Source organism: Falco peregrinus, chromosome 2 (assembly GCF_023634155.1).
Source record: "Falco peregrinus isolate bFalPer1 chromosome 2, bFalPer1.pri, whole genome shotgun sequence".
NCBI lineage: Eukaryota > Metazoa > Chordata > Aves > Falconiformes > Falconidae > Falco > Falco peregrinus.
Genome location: NC_073722.1, coordinates 5,189,527 through 5,209,404, shown reverse-complemented (window position 1 = coordinate 5,209,404; position 19,878 = coordinate 5,189,527). Strand labels below are relative to the sequence as shown.

Genomic DNA, 19,878 nt, shown 5'->3' with positions numbered 1-19,878 from the left:
ATTCTCTGATTCTGAAGTCAGCACCCCAAACCATCTATGAAACTGCTATTTACACTCTGAGCTATCTGCTACTTTTGCTTTGCCTGTATATTTGCTGGCAATTCTCCATTTTAATTTCTGTTCATTGGTTTTGTACTAAATTACTGTAACTGGGGAAAACTTGTGTTAGAATGTTAGTGAGATACCTTGTGTGTTTGCTTTCTATACACCTGTGTATTAGGACTGCAGATTCTTACGGAAGGTGTCCATTTCTCAGTACACGTACTTGGTTTTCAAATGATCAGCTGAGCTGGAAGTCTGAAGGCAGCATGAGTTCAAACATGGCATAAAAGAATAATTATATTGCAAGCTTTCTTGTGTGTAGTCCTCTCAGAAATCTGTTACTCTACTGTCATCTTCAGTATTGTATGAATTTTAGTTAGATTTCTATGGACTTTATCTTCCAATATGTTTAGGAACAGCTTCTCTTTATGTTCATTAGAAGTATGTTTTCCTGAACTTATTGTAGATAATGCTGTGAAATTTCCATATTCGATAACTAAAATTCTAAAAACATTCTAATCATGTATGTAAATTAAATCTTCTTAAAAGGAGCCACTCCTTTTGTTATTGGACTTTCTCTAGTGTTGAGATGTAGATAATTTTTACTGAGGACCTTTTTAAAACACTGAAAGGGCTTTTAGCTTTTCAGTGCCCAAAATCTAGTACTTTTGTTAATTAACGTTTTTACAGGTAAATTTTGGAACTATATTCTGAGGCCCTTAGCACCTTTTGGTGGGTACAGTATATGACTGCAAAATTTGTAAGCTTAGATTGCAAAACTCTGAAATCCAGTTTCCTGTATCTCATAATCCCAAATCAGTATTTTGTGCTGCAAGTCCTGAAATTAAGATTCAAGTTTAGGCTTGTAAGAATCTAGTCTGGGTAAGACTCTCAAAAGCAAGGTTATGACTTCAGGGTGGTAGTTCTTCTGTGACTTACCTCAAACCTGGGTGTATGTGGTTGGTTTGTTTGTTTTGTTTTTCCCCAAAGATACATGCTAAACAAAGAATGTAAAGTTTGTTTGTTTGTTTGAAAAGGGCAGAGATGAGTTTAGCAAAATGGAGCTTACAAACGAAATTAGTATAGACTATGGTATTTTCAGAAGCTCTTGTTGGTTTGGATTCTCCCTTTGAAGGCAATGATAAAGTCCTCCCTGAATTCATTAAAAATAGTTACAGGAAATTTAAGTGCTTTCAAAATGCCACTGAAAAGGCCTTAGTAACCAGCTCTTTACTATTCTAGTTTTAGGTTCAGCCCAGAATGCCTCGTAAATGCCTCTTGAAGAACACTGGAAAAAACATAAATAAAAGATGAAAAAATGTGTTGCACTTATTTCAAGTGACAAAAATATACATAATGATGATTTTTTTTTAAATTCATATAGGCATTTATGTTTTATTATCATTAGTAAGATCTGTGCTGAAAAGGTTGGCACCATCTTGAATGAATCTGCTAGCCTTATTTACAGTATGTTTATTTCTGGAAAAGGCTTTACATGCGTATACACACATTCTATCGTAATTTTTGGATGTCCTGGTAGATGCGTAAGTAGTTCTGCCTCTTAAAACTTGATGAAGCTCAGAAGGTACTTTGAAATTATGCTATGCATTTCAACCTGGGATCCCTCAAATGCTAATCAGACTTGGAAGTCACTGTGGTTTTAGTGTTTTATCATACTTCATTTTCTGTGCTGTGTCAGACACACCTGGAAGTTTGAAATGTCACTATGTCACTTGAGGTAAGGGGTCACCATAGTTTCATGAAAACAAATCAGGAAATAGAGATATTGTGTTGTCATTGCAAAGGCAGCATTGTTTCAATATTCTGTCATAAAAAAAATTGATTGACTTCTTTAGGTATGGATCACATAACAGTTGTTAGCGTAGAGTATTGTTTATATTTCAATGCTATTTTTGTTTTTAAAACTACTATAAAAATGATTTGAAGTACACAGCTTAGTAACACTTCAGAATTTGATCTCAGATCACATGTTTCTAGTTCATGCCACCAGTCTATCATAAGCTGATTTTGTTATAAATAACCAAAGGCTTCTACAGGCACTGTGTAAAACTATTAGTGACTTCCCCCACTCTGTTGTTGTACTCTGATTTCAAACTCTAGTCTTCAGATAACTGTCAATAGTATGTCATTTCATCCTGCTGATCAGAATGCAAAACGTAGAAAATTAATATGAAATGCTTTTCTAATGTTTTCCTTATGAAAACTTTATTTAAATGCTGTAGGAATCAAATGTGTGTGATGTACAGCTCTGTAATTCGCAAACGTTATCTTTACATTCTCTTTCAGGAGGTAAGATAGAAAACTGGGATGATTAACTACCCTGTATAAATTTAGTACAGAAAATTTACCTTTCACCTTCTCAGTTTTGGCTTTCCATATATGTAAAAGTTTCAAGCTGTTTTAGGAGAGGGTACCAGAAGTCACTGACTTCATCCTTTAGTTTTCTGTGATGCAAACGTTCATTAGTGTGTTGTTGCTTGTAGCGATCTTTCTCTAAGGGCTGGAACAGAGAATTTTTCGGTTTTCAACAGGACCAAGCTGATGGACAAATTGAAAAGCCTTGAGGCAAAAAAGGGTCTTTTGAGCTTTTATTAATAAGGGGTTGATAATTTGAAAAATAGAGGATGTTAAAGTTCTGAGGAAGTAAACAGTTTCTAGGAAGGGAAATCCGCCTTTCCATATGTTTATTTTTCAAAGAGAGGAAATTACCTAATAAGTGTAAAACTTCAGGGATACAAAACAGAATATCTACTCCCAAAAGATATTAACTTTGACTTCCAGTTCTCACGTACCTTAGGATCTACCTATGTGTTGTTTTCATTTTTGCTCCTCAAGCTGCCTTCTGTATAACTTAAACTGCCATGGTTTTAGGTTTATGGGATGGATACAGGTGCGTCTTCCTTTACCTAATGTGCAAAATAGATATAGTAGTATGGTTGCAATTGTCAGTTTATTGCTGTTTGAGAATATTTTTGAAGACTCTTCTGTCCACCTCCCTAGTTGGCACTGGCCTTTGTTACATGAATTGGGATCTCTTAAAGGCCTGATTTTCGTAAATATACCCTGCATCCCTTGAAAAGTGTGTATACTCCTTCGTCCTGTGTCATACTGGCTACCAAAAACGGAGGTAGCAAGGAAGCATTATTTTAGATTTTTGTCTGTAGGCTGTCTTATGGAAGAATTTTTCTAGGTAGGGAAAAAAGTCTTTGGTAGAAAACTTGTTTCATCTTCTCACTGTACTTGCCACTTAAATGAGGGTCTGGGTTCTGTTAGCCAAAAAATTAGTTCTGGCCTGCAAGTAAGTCAACATAGAGCAATTAACTGGTGGTACAGCTGTAACACCTTGTGTTGCCTTAAACACATCAAACGTCAGCTTGTCTTTCCCTGGCTAGGAAAAGCATGAATATAGCTTGAACAAGTGTTTCAAACTAATAGCCTGTTCTGCAATTAACAGAGAACACAAATAGCAAACAAAAACTGTGAAAGAGCTCCAATGTTCACTTAGCTGAAGCAATACTGACTGAAAAAATTACTACATACCAATGTGCGTCTGTTAAAAAGAAGGCAAAAGAAATGAAAGCTCAGCACTGATTTCCTGAGCCATTCCCCTGGTGGGCTAGGGCTAATTAGGGTATAGAATATCTACCGAGCAACGTTGGCATTGCACTGTAACTTCACCTTTGGAAGCTGAAGAGCTTCCTAGAAGCCAAATCCTCCTTTCTGTCCAAGCTACTAGTGAAAGAACTGTGAAATCCCCAAAAATGGCGATCTTTGGGAATAAAGAGATTTAAACAGGAAAGGGTCAATTTTCTGCTTTAGGGACTTCTTGTTAATCATGTTACATAATACTACAGAAGACGACATTGCCCAGGTAATTTGCCATCACCAAAAACCAAAAGAGTTCAGCAGCTTCCTGCTGCTGCATCATGCCCTTTCTCTAACATCCGTTCTCAAAGTTACAATGGTCTGTATTTGGATTGTCTGGAAAGCATCAGTTTCAATAATGCTGCAGATGGACTGTAAAGACTTTTTGAAATCCAAAAAATTAGTTGCAGTCTCTCCAGGACATGAAACATTCTTGTATAATTCTGAACCAAATGTATGCAGTTATCAAGATACTATAGCTTTGGCCTGTCAAGACCATATGAGCATGCTGCTATCTAATAACATCCAATTGTATACATCCAGTGGTGACAGTCCTCTGACCATTGCAGGTGCACTTACATGTTGAGTCCTTACATATATCTACTGATGTGTGAGTGGGAAAGACAGCATGAGGCAGCTACTGTCTGTGTCTGTCAGGGAATCGCCAACAATTTGCTGCATGTTAAACCTTATTTTTGGGGACATGATCTATTTCATAAAGCCTGGAGAGCCTTGATGTTCCAGTGAAGATGTACATTGATATTGATGCTCTGAGTTTTCCATTCTGACTTTTGAATCCCTAAAGCTTTTGAACTTCTCTGCAGAAATTGTAGTTTGTCCTGTGCAAAATTAATCTGTTGTCTTTATTGTGTAGGCCTAACTTCATAAATTGTTGGTGTCTGCCAGTAGCACGAAGCCACAAGCTTGACAGCCCAGTTCTAGCTGTTCAGAAGTGGAAAGGTGAGAAACACCTTTACTGTGCCCACTGAGCTGTAAATCTACTAGATGCACAGCAGCAGTGATTCGCCTCTACTCTTGAATGAGGTGATTTCTAAATCTGTAAGAGATTTTGAGCTGAAGTCCCAATCTAACGTAGCATTTCCTTAGTGTTATCTATTGGCTAAGCTTCACTGCTATCTGTGGCTACCCTGCATGCCCTCAAACTCGTTGTGCTGGCTGTGTGCGATGCAATATAAAGGTGTAGGCTGGCAGTTGGGCAGCTCTGGTCCTACTTTGACTTGTGTTTTGATGTTTGGAATTTGAGCTTGATTATGTATGTCTAAATCACTTGAACTACCATGTTTCAGACTTAAATTGCAGGAAAGGACACTGTGGTTAGAGCTAGGAAAAAAAATAATGCTGATGACTAGGTACTGGATTGTCTGAAGAAGCTGGGATATCTTTCTTGCTGGATGCCTTCTGAAACAGCTCGATCAAATGTCTGTCAGGAATGATATATTTACTGTAAATTTTTGCTGTTATGAAGCAGATGAACAAGATGACCTGGAGATCCTTTCTCTTTGATATGAGGGATCATAGGAAAACTGACTCAAATTCAGTCTGCTGCTGCTTCTGTTATTGCCTGAAGTCAGAATGGTTTGTGACTTCCAACAAGCTGATACGACTTGGTTTGTAGCCATATCTCTTTTTACACCCTTCATGAATAACCAGCCTGTCGCTGCTATCCCATCAGAAATCCCTTCAGAATCACTCTATACAAACAGTTCATGTGAAGACATAAGAATGTGTGTGGTTTGGGAGAAAAAAGTGGTCATAAGGAGACTTGAAGTTGACTTCAAGTTCTGCCAAAATGTAATGCAGATAGAATCATAGAATAACAGAATGGGTTGAGTTGGAAGAGCCCTTTAAAGGTCACCTAGTCCATCCTCCCTGCAGTGAGCAGCGACATCTTTAACTAGATCAGGTTACTCAGAGCCCGGTCCAACCTGACCTTGATTGTATCCAGGGATGGGGGTGTGGGCATCTACAGCTTCTCTGGGCAACCTGTTCCAGTGTTTTACCACCCTCACCACAAAAAACTTTCTTCTATCTAGTCTGAATCTGCCCTCTTTCAGTTTAAAACCATTATCCCTTGTCCTATCACTACAGGCTCTGCAGAAAAAATTGTCCCCATCTTTCTTGTAAGAGCCCTTTAAGTACTGAAAGGCTGCAATAAGGTCTCCCCAGAGCCTTCTCTTGTCCAGACTGAACAATCCCCCAGCTGTCTCAGCCTGTCCTCATAGGAGGGGTGTTCCAGCCCTCTGATCATTTCTGTGGCCCTACTCTGCATGTACTCCCAAGAGGTCCTGTGCTGGGGACTCCAGAGCTGGATGCAGTACCTCCAGGTGAAGTCTCACCAGAGTGGAGTAAAAGGGTAGAATTACCTGCCTTGACCTGCTGGCCACGCTTCTTTTGGTGCAGCCCAGGATACAGTTGGCTTTCTGTATTTTCTGTATATTCTGGAACTGCTGTTTGCCCGGTACCTGTGGTGCCCTCAGGTGTGGTGTGCTTGGCCAGCTTTCTGACAGCTCCCTAGTATGTGACAGACTGTGCCTCTTGGGTCAAGCATTCCTTGTGATGTGCCAGATGCCATGCTTTTCCAGTATACAGTAACGTCATTGACAAAGGCGTTCATGATGCCTGTGGTCCTGGTTAAGGTACCATCCTCTCGATGGATCTGCCTCAGTACCTTGTACTGATGGATGCAGTAACTCTCCTTTATTATTCTTAAGCTGCTTGTAGCATTCCCTCAGGTTTTGGTAACAGCATTCTTGGATTTCTTGATGGCAGCAGGAGCTGACTTGGTAGACTCGGGCATTTTGGCAGTACCTTTTCTTACCAATAAGCAATGTGAAGGTGGGCTAAGGTGGGAGTATCGTGGCTGCAAGTGGCTTCAGTCCATTGGTGGCATGTACCTGAGCTCTTGAAATAACTACCTTTGCAACCTGAAGGACTGTCATGATTGTGTGAAACTGTGAGCTGCAAACTGGGAGTTTGCTGAGGCAATTGTATCTCAGTGAGCTTTGGCTGACTTTAGGTGTGTTTTTGATGTTACCATTTTATGTTGCAATTCGAGGTTGGAAACCCAAACACAAATGTTGGGTCTTGCTGAAAACCAGATACTGCCTTTGAGATCAGTCTCTTGAAGAAAAAAAAATATCTGAAAAATAACAGACTCTACCAGTATTAGCTTGTGTTATAAAATGCTGAAGTGTTACATATCTGTAGCTGGAAGTCTTCAAAGCTTTGCACAGTTGCTTATGTCTTCAGGTTGTGTTTTCAGTTAAGTGGATTATAGTAGCAAAATGTATAAATTGACTAGAGGAACATGTAAGGAAAGAAGGTTCTCTATGCTGCTTTATCCTGTTGTTTGACTGCTAGTGGGAGGTCTTGCACTCAGTTGGGGTGACAAATACCATTCCCGTCACCCTGGGGTTCACTGCCTGAAAGCTTCAGTTGCAGTAGGTTTGCTGGCCCCTACCCTCAACGTTACAAGTAGCAGAAAATGTTAAAATTACTTGATTGCTAAAGTTAAGGACTGTTTTTCATATAGGTCCTTTTTTTTCCCCTTTACTAAATTGGCAGCTTAGCAAATTGGCTGAACACCATTGTTTTAATTATTGAGAATCCTAAATTCCTTTGTGGATTTAATCATGGTAATTGGAATAGAAACTCGGTGTGGAGGCGGTAAAGCTGGCCTAGCTGTAATCTGGTGGTTTAAAACCAGAATGGCATTAGGCTTTCTGTGCTCTGTAACGTAAGTCTTTGTGAAGCCGAAGGAGGGAACTGGGACTTGTGTTTTTTCTGTGAATTTCTTTTGCTTTGCATGGACTGACTAGCTTGAGAGTGGCAGCTGTGCACGGGAGCGTGCATGGTCTTAGAGCCTAGAGATGGCAGTTCTCCCTTGAGAAGGGGGCACAGTCTGGTCCCTGGCCCACTGTTGGAAATTGGAAATATTTTAGAGTATATGGTTTGGCTGTTAATACTTCAGAGTAACTGGAGGAAAGGCAGCCCCTCAAATTTTCCTTTCTTCTAAGAAAATTCTCTTTATTAAGCTGAAGAGTGCTAGTCTCTTGCTCTGTGAGCCACATGAAGTCTGTAATTACTCTATGAAAGGTGGGCCAGTGTCCTCAAAAGACCAGACAGTCGACTGATGCTTAGTATTCCGTGTCAGCAAAGTGGGAGATGTGACTGTAAATCTGTCAGGAAATGTAAGCCAGGTTTTCAGTAGTTGGTTTTTCTGTTTTTTAATTTTTTGTTTGGGTTTTTCTTGGTGGCAGATGTTTTGATGACCATCAATACAGTGTTTTTCTAAAAAATATAATGTGGTGGGGTAACACCATCATCCATGTTTTTTATGAAGAGTGAAAAAAACCCTGAGAACATCTTACAGACATTTGTGCCTCAGACGCAAAGTTGATAAAACACAAGTTTGTACGTGATGGCTGTCACCAAAGTGTTTTTTCATCAAGGCAAGATGTCACTTGCTTGGTCCAGTAGGAGAGTTTTAGGTAACTGGGAACTTTACTGTTAAAAGACATATAGAGGGTTAGGAATTTGGGTATATGTGAAATGGGCATTTTAAAGATTGTCACTTTGGATTTGGACTCAAAAATCCTTTTAAGCAGCTAGTTCAACAAACCTAGTAATTTGAGTTGGTGAGTCACAATGAGCATTGCAGGTTTAGAGTCCTGGCTTGTTCACATGTCCGAGGTTTAGGCCTTCAGGGAAAACCTGCTCCCTAATGTGCCCCAACACCCTCCCAAAAAACCCTCACAATCTCACACAGTAGCTGAACACATTCTAGCAGAAAATGAGTCTGAAAGACAAATAACCTTGTACAAAGTTCTTCAAACAATGGACTAGTGATGTGTATCAAGACTGAGATAAACAATAAGGTTCTGTTCTCCATTTCCTGACAAGGCCTTTTCATATTTATTTCCTCATACATTTTTAACTGTTTACTCTTGGAACAGAGGAAGTTAGTTTTACTAGCAAAATAGTGCTTTTAGCAGGTATATCATTCTTTTGGTCCAATTTCATAGTGATAGGTGCAGTGACTGTAGTCAATTTTTGCATCATTAGGAGAGCAGTTAGGTGGTTTTCTGTCGGTTCTATGAAATAGGTGTAAGTATTGGAATTTGTTACAGTAGGTGACCAGGAGGCTGTAAATATTTAGAAAATATGCTTTCATAGTTGGGGTTTTTTTTAAATGCATGTGATTTCACTTCAGGCTTGAGCGTCTCCTTACGTTTTAATGTATTTATTTGGTACTCAGTTAAAGGTATTGTAATTTTTAAAGTATTCCATGTTATAAAATGCTGTTATGAAACATTAACAATTATAAATATTTAAATGACTGACAAAACATTGGTTTTGAATCCTTAGCTATCAAACCTAAGTCTGCAGCAATGAAATCCAATCCAGTTTTGCCAAAGGTAATTGGCAGAAATTCTGGTACTGGCTGTCTTTGCAGCTTCTATTTAGAAAACAGGTTAATTTTCCAATATCGATTTGGGTTTAGTATATTAGATCTCAGAGAAGTATAAAGAAGATCACAAATTCATAGGTGCTGATGCTATATTAAAGACTTCTACATCTTCAGAAACATCTAACCATAAAGACAGCCAGTGGCGCTTTGTACCTTTCCTAAAATTTATCAGATATATCAAGATTCCTGAAAAGCAAATTTTAAGTTGTATGTTAAACTCAGCTTACTGTGATGGCAGAGCTGGAGCTGCTTATTTACAAGATGTCTTTCACAAAAATCTGTCTAGGGGTTTCTGTCTCACATAATTATTTTTTGCTGTCACCAGACAAAATTTTATTATAACGGGGGAGGGGGGAGCAGACTTAACAAATCCCAGTGTAAAATACGAGAACTGAATATAGCTAAAGACACATGGTGTCTTTTAAAGCGAATGCAGATCTGCTGTTCTACAGAACAGCAGCAGAGGCAACTCTTTATCAAACATCTACCAGCTGGTGTTAATGAAGTGAGAGTGTGATTCTTCATACTTGATGTCTTGATCCATGTCTTTCAGATGTGTGAGTTTTCAGTGAAAGACTTCTGTAACAAATTCAGAAGGCTTCTTGGATATCCTGCTGGATCAGAGATTGCTTGCTAACTCTTGGCTGGCTCTGGAGTGCTTTCAGAGGAACACAAGCCAAACCCCCCTACGCCCCCAATTCCAAGCTTCTTTTTAGTCTTCCTCCCAGTTGCCAAGTTTTCTAATGAGTTATATAGGGATGAACCACTTCTATACCAAGCCTGGAGAGAAGAGTTTAATAACTTTATTATTACCTAATAGTATTAGTGAGGTGGGCCATCCTCCATTAATTGTTTGAAGGAAATGATGGAAAAAAAATTTCTTAGCCAGGACAGAGCACTCTGCTTTTTAATATGGAGACTTATTTTGGGATATACTGGAGAACAGAATTGCTTATGCGGAAACAAATGTGCTAACAGCAATTAAAAAATAGATTCCATTGTATGAATGTTGACAAATTTTACTCTCTTTTGTTGATGAAAGTACTCTAACCAAAGCTTCATTATGGGAATTATGAAGCCACAAATCACTGACAAATCCTGTGTGTGGCACTTCTGTACTATTCATGCAGGTTACAGTTTATTGTCGCTGAGGGATGTAGATAGTTTCCAACTTCTTGAAACTTCTTGACCGAAGATTCTATTGCCATGTCTGCTGGGACAGACAGAGATGTAAGAGCAAGACTGCTTTGTAGCCACTCTGGGAGACTTCTGAAGTATTCTAACATAATAACCATGGGTAGTTTATTGAGATAACCTATATTCTTTAGGGTTAGAAAAAATTCCGAGATGTAGCTGCCACAGTAACTTGGCTGCCTATGTACTCTTTCTTGCAATATTAAATCAAATGTTCTGAAAGCTTGAGTCAGTTTATTTTTCAATAGATGATCCACCTTTTTTCATGTATAGCTTTAATGAAACTGTAGTAGAAACTGAAATTCAGGATTTGTTGTTTATGTGGATTTTTTAATGCTGAGTTTTTTCAGGAGTTCTTTTTTGTATGATGGTCTAGAAAATTTCCAAAGTACTTTTTGATGCATATCGAGCTAAAGACGACTGCATGTGTCTTTGTAGTCATTGTTGTATATGCTGCTGTTCTACTACGACAGTTGTTAAGCTGCTGACACTACATGAGGCTGAAGCATGCATGATGGCATAGGGCATCAAGATGTGTTTAGGAGTAACCTGGCTAGAGTGTCAAGTGCGTTTGATGGTAGGGGTGAGAGGGCAAGATCTCTTAATACAGAAGAAAGTTGTCTGCAGTGCTTTCCTGCATAAATTACCTACCTGTTAATCCTCAGTCAAGTCTTGATTATTGTACTTCATAGAAATTTCTTGTGACTTTTGATCAGTATATAGATCTGCTCTAGTGAGACTTTAAGAAGCTTTTATGGTTAACGAGGCCTAGAAATCCTAAGTAGCAGAAAGGAGCTGACATAATTATTTTATTTTTTTCTAAAGAAGTTTATATAAATGAAACTCTGGTGGGAAAATTATACCAGGTTTCCTATGCTAACACATAATGATTGATCCTAATATATTAAGTGGGAGAAAAAGTATAAACTGGCCATCAGTAAATAACTTCCTAGTAGCTTTGTGGTAACTGTAAATATCTTGTGTCAGATATGCATGAAACAGAGCAGCAATGTTCTAAGTGAGGTGTTGAATATTTCTATCGAAGAAATTAACCTCAAACCAGTTCTCAAGAAACAGAGATACAGGTTTACATACATGTTCTGATTTACTTGTGAGCAATGTCACCCTTTCATTCCTGAGCATGTTCATGCTGAGCCTAGGTGAAGGCCAGTTACAACTCATCTGATGATGCCAAACCTAAAATACTAACTTGTAGCTGAACTCTAGAAATTAAACTGATGTCACCGGAGATTAATCTTTTCTCATCTATTTTCATCCTTTGGCTTTATAGGCATATGATGTGTTTGTCTGAAGATGAGCATCCCTGGCAGTATGTTCATTTAACATGTGTTCATGCATTTTTCATTTATTTTACATTAGTTAGGATCAACCACAACTAATGGTTTATATGATTGATGTGTAACTATGTATTCCATCCTGTCCGGGAGGAAAATGGCCACACTTCCTCATAGCTTCATTGCTTTTCAGCAGTGGAAGCTACTGAAAGCAGACCTGAGACATTGAAAAAAGATTCATTCTTATATGCAAGATCCTTCAGGATCATATTTGTCTAAGACTTGCAAGACTAGCTGAAGTTCAGGACAAAGCATGTGGTTGACAGGAATCTACAGAAGGACAGGAGGGAAGCTTTTTTTCCCTGTAATCTGGGACAGAATCATTTCAGAGATGAACATGATCAGTTGTATGGATGAACTCTCTTAAGGGACTTAAGCAATTGCACAGCACGTGCATTTTGCTTGCATTCTTTAATGTTAAATGTGTTTAATGCTGTCTGTCATAGTACAGTTAAACATGGTTATTTGGAAAAAATAAAAAAAAAAAAAAAAAAAAGAAAAAATCTTATGTGTACCCCTTATTTCTTCCTGGGGTAGGTAATATGCAATTCATGTAGATACCCTATCATATTACTAGAAGATATTACACTACTGTTAAAAGATCTGAATAGAAACATGTACAGAATAATACGAAGGAAAAATCATCTGGTTTGTACAGTGTTATGTACACACCTTGAAATTTACACAGGGAGACTTCTCAAAAAGAGAGCTTTTCTTCAGCCATTCCATGTGAAGCTTCAGTGACTGAACTGTGTTTGAAAGGTTAGGTCTAGAAAAGTTGAGATTTCCTTTGGATGAATCGGTGCTGTGGAGCAGGTGTGCGGCTCTTCTGTCTGTCAGTGTCTTGAACAATTTTCTGTATCTCTCATCTATCAAGATTCTTTCCTCTGGTTTATCACAACTCTGTCCTGTCGTGTCAGGTCATGAAGCTTTTGTAGGAACTTGGTGCAAGTCTCCATTAGCAATGTGAACTGTACACTTCTTGGTCAGGTTTGAATTGCTTAATACCTACCATAGATTAAGTTGCACTGCAGCGTGCCACTAAGGAAATTACATGCTTTATTCAGTGTCGCTGATAGCCACAAAATGGGAAATATGATTATCATCAGCCTCTGAAAAGCATAAGGTGATAATCTTGGTGGTAGTGACATATTTGTCTGGTTTACTAATAAACATACAGATGTATTTTCTTCAAGACCTGCATCGTATATATGATATTTATGGCATTTAATGTTTCCTTTAGATAAAGATAATCCAATTTATATCCAGTAGTTAACACACATCTTGGTGTATACCGAAACAGTGCTATTTTCATGTTTAGCAAATACTATAATTACTAATAGGTAGAGCGTTATTTACACAAAAACAGTGCAGTATGAAGAAACAAGGTACCAAAATGGGTTAAGTGCTGACGGTAAATCAGCTAATGGTAAATCTGCCTTCTGAGAAAATGCTTCAGAAAAATGCTGCATTGCAAAGCATTGTGTGTTGTATTACTACAGCAGTAAAGTGATACTACTAATAATTATTTTAACACATTCTTCTGTTTTCATATTTGCATAGTATTAGTATTTGGTATACAGATATATATTGATTTAGCTTGTAACGGTTGGATGACAGCGTTACGGATAAGAAAGTAATGCAGCATATGACACTAGTGGTCTGGTGCATACTGGTCTTGTATTTATTGATGAACTATACTGTGTGATCTACCTGACTGTTACAGCTCTCAAGTTGGCTATAATTTACGCATTGTCTGAAATTCAAGCTACTGGAGTTCTTATATTTCTTTGTTCATGGATCTCAAGTTAAATATAAACTGAGCCTTTTAACTTCTGTGAACTAGTTTTGTGGTAAGGCAGTAGTCCTAAACTAGCCATTTGGAATGAAGCAGCAATAATGATTAATATAATTGGTTGGTTTAATTGGGTTGGTGTTTTAGATTTTGTGGGGTTGTGTTTTTTGCTATAGCTGCTTTTAACTACAGCAACAGTAAAAACAGTTGGGATCAAATGGAAAAGGATGCTTTTGAGCTAATCCAGAAAGAATCTGTGGTATGTTTTTGCACATGGCAGCTTTTTCATTATTGTTATAAGTGTATTATAGCTAATGGGTTTTATGAGTCTTCAGGAACAGATAGGCTTTTTGTTTGTTTTTAAACAATGAGCATTGCTTTACTTTAATAAATAGCCTGTGTGCCTGGCATCCTGTTTCATATGTCAGTGTCACTTCCAAATAGTAACTCTTCACAAATAAATCAGCAATTAAGGTGACCCATGGCATTCTAAAATGCTTTCAAACGAGTGTGCTTAAGTAGTCTTGATTGGAAGTTTAACATGTAACGAAACATTTTGTAATTTTACCACACCAGTCTATTTTAGTTTTTGAGTAGAGAGTAACTTCAATCTCATAACTTTACCTTGAACAAAAGTAACAAGCTTTTCAGTGCAAGTGCCTAATAGTGTGGGCATGTATGAAAAGTTGTTCTGGTGAAGCGAAGTAAGTTGTGTCTGTCAGAATTGCTGAGACGTATATAGAGGGGTATCTTGGAAGTTTCTTCCTGTACCAGAAGGAGCTGCAACAAGTTAAATAACAATGGTGGTTTTCCACTGACTTAAGTTTTGTTGTATTGTCTAAAACTTGAAAGTAATTAGCTTTTATGTATTCATCAAGATGCTACTGGGTCTTTTCCTATAGCCATTAATTTGTATTGATACTTTGTTTTCCAGTAGTTTTTACACCATGGGAGGGTAAGCTGGCTGGTTAGGGATGTGGCACAGGAGGGCAGGCAGGTCTTTATGGTGACACTGAATGGCCCTGGCAGAAAAAACAGAGTGCTAGCAGCTTTAGATCACTAAACTTCCAAAATAGCACTAGTGCTGGAACTGGAAACTTAAGATGCAAACTAGAAACAAACTATTGGCTTCAGTCTTGTTAAACTGATTTGTCCTGTGCTCAGATGTGAATACCAGCCAGATATGATGAACTTAAATACAAATAGAAACACTTCTATCTCATATGAATGTTCTTGTAAAGAAGGTAAAGCATCTTCAGAAATGACCAAACTCAAAACGTGTTTTTCACAATAAAAAATATCCATGATGGCTCGTTTCCTGAACTGCAAGTAATACTCTTCAACATCCCAGATCTCCTTTTTACAGTATTTTCATTCATTATTCACAGTGGTTGTTCCCTGCTCTTTCTGTTTCTTTAAATAAAAATTTGGACAATGAACAGGGTTTTTTGCTATGGATTTCCTGAATATTTATATATATATATATATTTTTTTTTTTTTTTAAGCTTGGGTTAGGAGGCTGGTTATTCTGTCTTGCATTTTCATTTTGACTGTAGGCAATCCCATTGCTGCCGAAAATAGCTCAAACGTTCTTAGAACAAAAACTTCAGCCAGCAGCTCAGATTCTTTTTCTTTTTCTTTTGCAGAGTCTTGCATGCGAGTTAAATTCATTTCTTTAGAGAAACCTTCATAAAGGGCTAAATAAACAAGATCTACGTATACAGAGATTTCTTACTTCTCTGCATTTGAGACACAGCTAACCTCGTCTGGTAAGTCATGTTTTTCTCAAGATTTTGTCTTTCTCCCTGCCCTCATGACTTGCATTCTTGAGTGTCTAATTAGTGGTCAGGGAAAACCAGCTTCTGTTTGCTAGTAGTTCTGCTGCATGCTCTGTATGAAATATGGAGACTAATCTGTGAAGGAGTCACTACGCTGCTTTTACAAATCTCAGAATAGTACCTGTGATTCTGCATGGTACTTTGATGTAAGTAGGGTTTTAATAGTTTATAGAGTAGTTTCTTCTCAGTTTGCTGTAATGAAGTCATTAAATGTTTTAAAACAAAACTGCTGATTGTTCTGTCTTTAAATTATTTACTTGTTTGAATGTTCAGTGTTTAATGAATTAACTTTAGAATTTGTATTATAAAGTACATTCTGTGTCAAGTCAGAGTTCAAAAACAAACTTTCCCAGCAATTCATTCATGTCTCATTTTTTGCAGGTTTCATTTTGTGTAGTTAAAATAGGTTGATGCTATTGATGCAATGGTATATTTTTCTTGGTGATGTGCCTGTTTCATGGGACAGTAAGCGTGCTTGTCAGTAGTCTTTAATTTGATAATATCAATCTGTAACGGTTCTATTAAAGATACTTGTGGCTTACAGAGTTTATTCAGGGTTTGGTTGTACTGCTTGAAACAAATATGTTTTTCTTTGATTATGAAATGTTAACTGAGTACAAGGCAAACAAGAGAAAGTTTTGTCCTCTGCTTTCTATTTTTATTCTTTACTGTGATTAAAACGAAGAAAATCTCAGAAGAGCAAAAGATTTTTTTGCTCAGTGCTGTGGCTTTTCTAAGCAATTGGCTAGCATTAAATGGCAGCCTGTATACCTAGTCTGTCTCATTACATGCACTGTGGTGCTTTGGCTTACCGCAGTTACTGTGTACTTACGTACTGCATGCCCTTACTTTGTGCAGTTCATTTTGCTGCCTTTGATGTAGCCTAACGTTAGGGGTTTTTTCAAAAATATATTGAAAACCCATGTCATATTTAAAAGTAGTTGTATATTTAATGTAAAACAGTAGTTATGCGTTATGTTTTTATAGAAAAAAAATAGATCAGTGCTTTTCCATAAAAGCTGTTTGGGGGCTTTCCAGAGAGGCTTTCCAGCTTAGTCTTGGATACAAAGAGAAAAACTGAAGCTTCTGTATACATTTTATATAGCATTTCTTCTTATTAAAAATACAAAATTTTGTGTAAAAAAAAAAAAAAAAATTCTGGAATTTTCTTTGATAGTTTTTCAGAAAAACCTAGTGTCTGGTTCAGTTGTAATGCAGTAATGTTTTATCCAGATATTTGAGAATCATGGATCTAGTTCTGCATGTTTTTCCTTACAGTAGCAGGTATTGATAGTGTAATGTAGGTACCCATTTGAACCCATAGGAATTTCAGCACCAAGCATACTTCGTTTCAAATGAGGCAGTTGGTATTCTTTTTCTCCTCTCTTATTTTTAATAAAGTACATTCCTCTTCATTTGAGATCTTCCCTGTTCCCGTCTTACTTGTCACATGTAAAGCTGCTTTCCTGATCCTGCAGATCAGTCACCCTATCGATGGGCTTCCTATGTTCTTTTGACCACCCTTGTCTTACATTGATGGTTTTCATATAAAAAGAATTTGTCACCTGAGACTCACTTCAGAAGAAGCTGAAGCTTCTGAAGGAACTTGAGACACTTGAGAAGCCATACTGTAAGTACTGTTTGACCAATGTAGAAATCTGTGATCCCTTAACATGTCCAGAAGAGATAGCTGGAGGAGAAATGACAGAAAATTAGGTTGCATAATAGACAAAATATTTACCAAGTATTTTCATTTGAAAGTGGAGCTTGAATTGTGTAAAGTAAGGGCCAATGATGGTTATTAACAGTCTGGGTTTGTTTTTTTTTTTTTAATTCATGTAACCTTGAAGTTACTGTAGTAAGACCAAGTTTTTGCTTGGCACTTAATTTTTGACTTAGTAATGGACCTGACTTACAGGAACTTGTATCTGGTGTGCTAACACAACCTGAACTTTAGTTGAGTAAACTTGGCACTAAATTCAACTAAAGGGAGGAAATCTCAAGAGAGCAGTGGAATTTCTTTCGTTGAATAAGTATACCTCTGCATTCATGGGGAACAAACGGTAACATTTTGTGCAGGTTTCTGCTTTTGACAGTGTGTCTTTGTTCGCTTCCCAAAGGTGGTCAAGTCAAATACATTGAAAAAATCAACAACTTTATTTGGATTTTTCATTTTACTTAATGATATGGTCCCAAGGAACCCATTAAGTCTGGAATGACCTAACACTGTTGTTTGTCATTCTTTGTGTGTGAAGAATAAAGGCTCACTTGGAACAATTTAGGTTACATAAACATGCTCTTGCCTTACTGTCTTTGTGAGCTTAGAGGGGTGGGAAGCAAGTGTATCTGTCAGCATTTGTTGACGGAATTATTTGATTAGAGCATCATAGAAAATGTTTCCTTCTTGCCAGTATAAGTGTTTTCCAAGCAGTGTATGGTATTACTGAACTGTTACTTTGAGAAACAATATAGTGAATTACTTGGATTTCTTGTCAAAACCTTCATGCTGATAAAGATCTTCAATTAATATGCTGTTTAGTCACAGTGTGTCAATGTTGCTTCCACTGTGTGGTCTAAGTTCAATTTACTTATTGATGGCAACAGGGTTTTATGGTATCTGTTCTGTATGGAATTCTGATCCGCAAGCACAATTCCAAGGTGACAGGATTCTAGCAGCACATTATACTAATTTGTTGAAACTGCATAGGTTTAATATGCGACAATGGTAGAGAAGAAAAGGTGTTTTGAGAACTGGGGAGCAAGACGTGGTGATAGAGGAAATTAAACTGAAAGGCCATCACACAGGCACCTCTCCCTTGTGTTAGCCTCAGATTGAAGCTATACCAAATTGGAGGTGTTGAGAGCTTGTGTATTCTTATGAGTTGTCTGCACTGGGCTTACCTGGCCACATGCTATTCTCAGATAGCTCTGGAAAAAGTTTGTGATGTGATTCTGTATGTAACTACCTGCTTTAGAGGGGTGCAGATTTTACAGCATCCTGGTTAGCTCCTCTCTGCAGTAACAAAAGGTAGCAATGTGTCTTTATTGATTTTGGGGTGTAGGCTGTACTTGCCCTTTTGATCGATCCAAATGAACTAGGGAACTGGCAGGGCTCCCAGTTTCTCGCAGTAGCCTCTACTCATCATCATTAACCTGGGTTTTGGGGGAGGATGGTAAAAATTAATCACTTGGTCAAGCATAGCAATAAACATCTTCAGTCAGGATTAATAATTGTAACTGTAATGTCCAAGCTTTTAGTTGCTTAACCTTTCAAAAAAAAAAAAAAACCAACCCTGTCCTGAGATAAACATTTTTCAGATTCTGCAACCTCAAAAGTAATAATTTTTCATCTTTAAAAAAAATATAAAAGTTGACAGTCAAAAGCAGATTTTTTTGCATATGAAACATACAGTAGTAGTTTAGTTTTCACTTCTGCCTCAAGCTTTGAGTTTCATTTGACTCTTGTGTTTGAATTTGAAAAATACTGATTTTGTAATAAACTTGCATGTTATGTAGTGGATAATTTTCTTGTTTAGCCACTTGTGTGCTTGTACTTTGAAGAGAAAACTGTGCTTACGTGCTGTCTCTTCTGAAGTAAGCGCTTAACCGTATTTTTAATAGTATGATTTAATCTGTTTTCAAGATGGCTCGCATAACCTGCTTATGTTTGTATGTAAGACTGCATTTGTCTCTGTATGTTAGGATCTTAAGAATTAGTGTTTCGTTAGTGGCTTGTGTCCCTAAATTTTTAATGCTGTTTAGAAGGCTGTGTTGTGCTTTACTACTGGAGGCATCTTGGGCACTTAGGCTGCTTCCACACTTGAGACTGCTAATGGCTTGTTCCACAGAAAGGGTTTTTTTTATTCCCTATAAATAAATCCTTTAGTTTAAATGCATTTAAAAAGAAGCCAACCTGGTGCAATGGAGACCCTTAACACACATGTATCCCTGGTCTGTGCAAAACCAACAGGTGACAAATGTGATAGCAGCTCTATCTTTTTGAAGCTAAAAGTGTAAGCAGCAAGTTCCTGTGTGTGAGAAGCCTCTTAACTTTGGAAGTGCTCCATGAGGCACCTGTGTAGGATTCTCTCACTTAGGTGATTCCTCTGAATAGATCTCAGTGAACTAAAAGGTGAGGTGTAGCTGGATGCAGCAGAACTGTATGTGTGACCCTGAATTTCTTTCAGGTGTCTGGATCTTCTGGAAAGCGGTGGATTTCTTCTCCAAAGTCAAAGGAAGTAAAGTGAGAACACCAGAGACAAAGAGTAGATATCTAATAAGATAAATAGTATCTTCTTTACTTCCTGGGAGGGAAAGGAGCAGAGGAGGTGAGAACTGGAAGATAAGCTGTGTGGCTCGTGAGAAGGGACAGTTAATTTGGAACACCATTTGCTCAGTCTTGATAACTCTTAGTCTTGCAGTTAGAGTTGAGGTCTTTTCAGTAGAAGGAATTTTTCCAATAGTTTTCATAGCCTTCAATATACAGAATTAGTTGAA

General features: G+C 37.7%; 1 protein-coding gene across 19 annotated transcripts in view; it reads left to right on the top strand.

Annotated features, from left to right (window-relative positions):
* SORBS2 (sorbin and SH3 domain containing 2) overlaps nucleotides 1–19,878 on the top strand; it is a 231,182-nt gene that overhangs the window by 68,667 nt on the left and 142,637 nt on the right. For all 19 annotated transcript variants that reach the window (XM_055794870.1, XM_055794883.1, XM_055794873.1 and 16 more), the window contains exon 2: nucleotides 15,190–15,312. The gene's annotated coding sequence lies outside the window, so the exon portion shown is untranslated. The remainder of the gene's footprint in view (nucleotides 1–15,189; nucleotides 15,313–19,878) is intronic.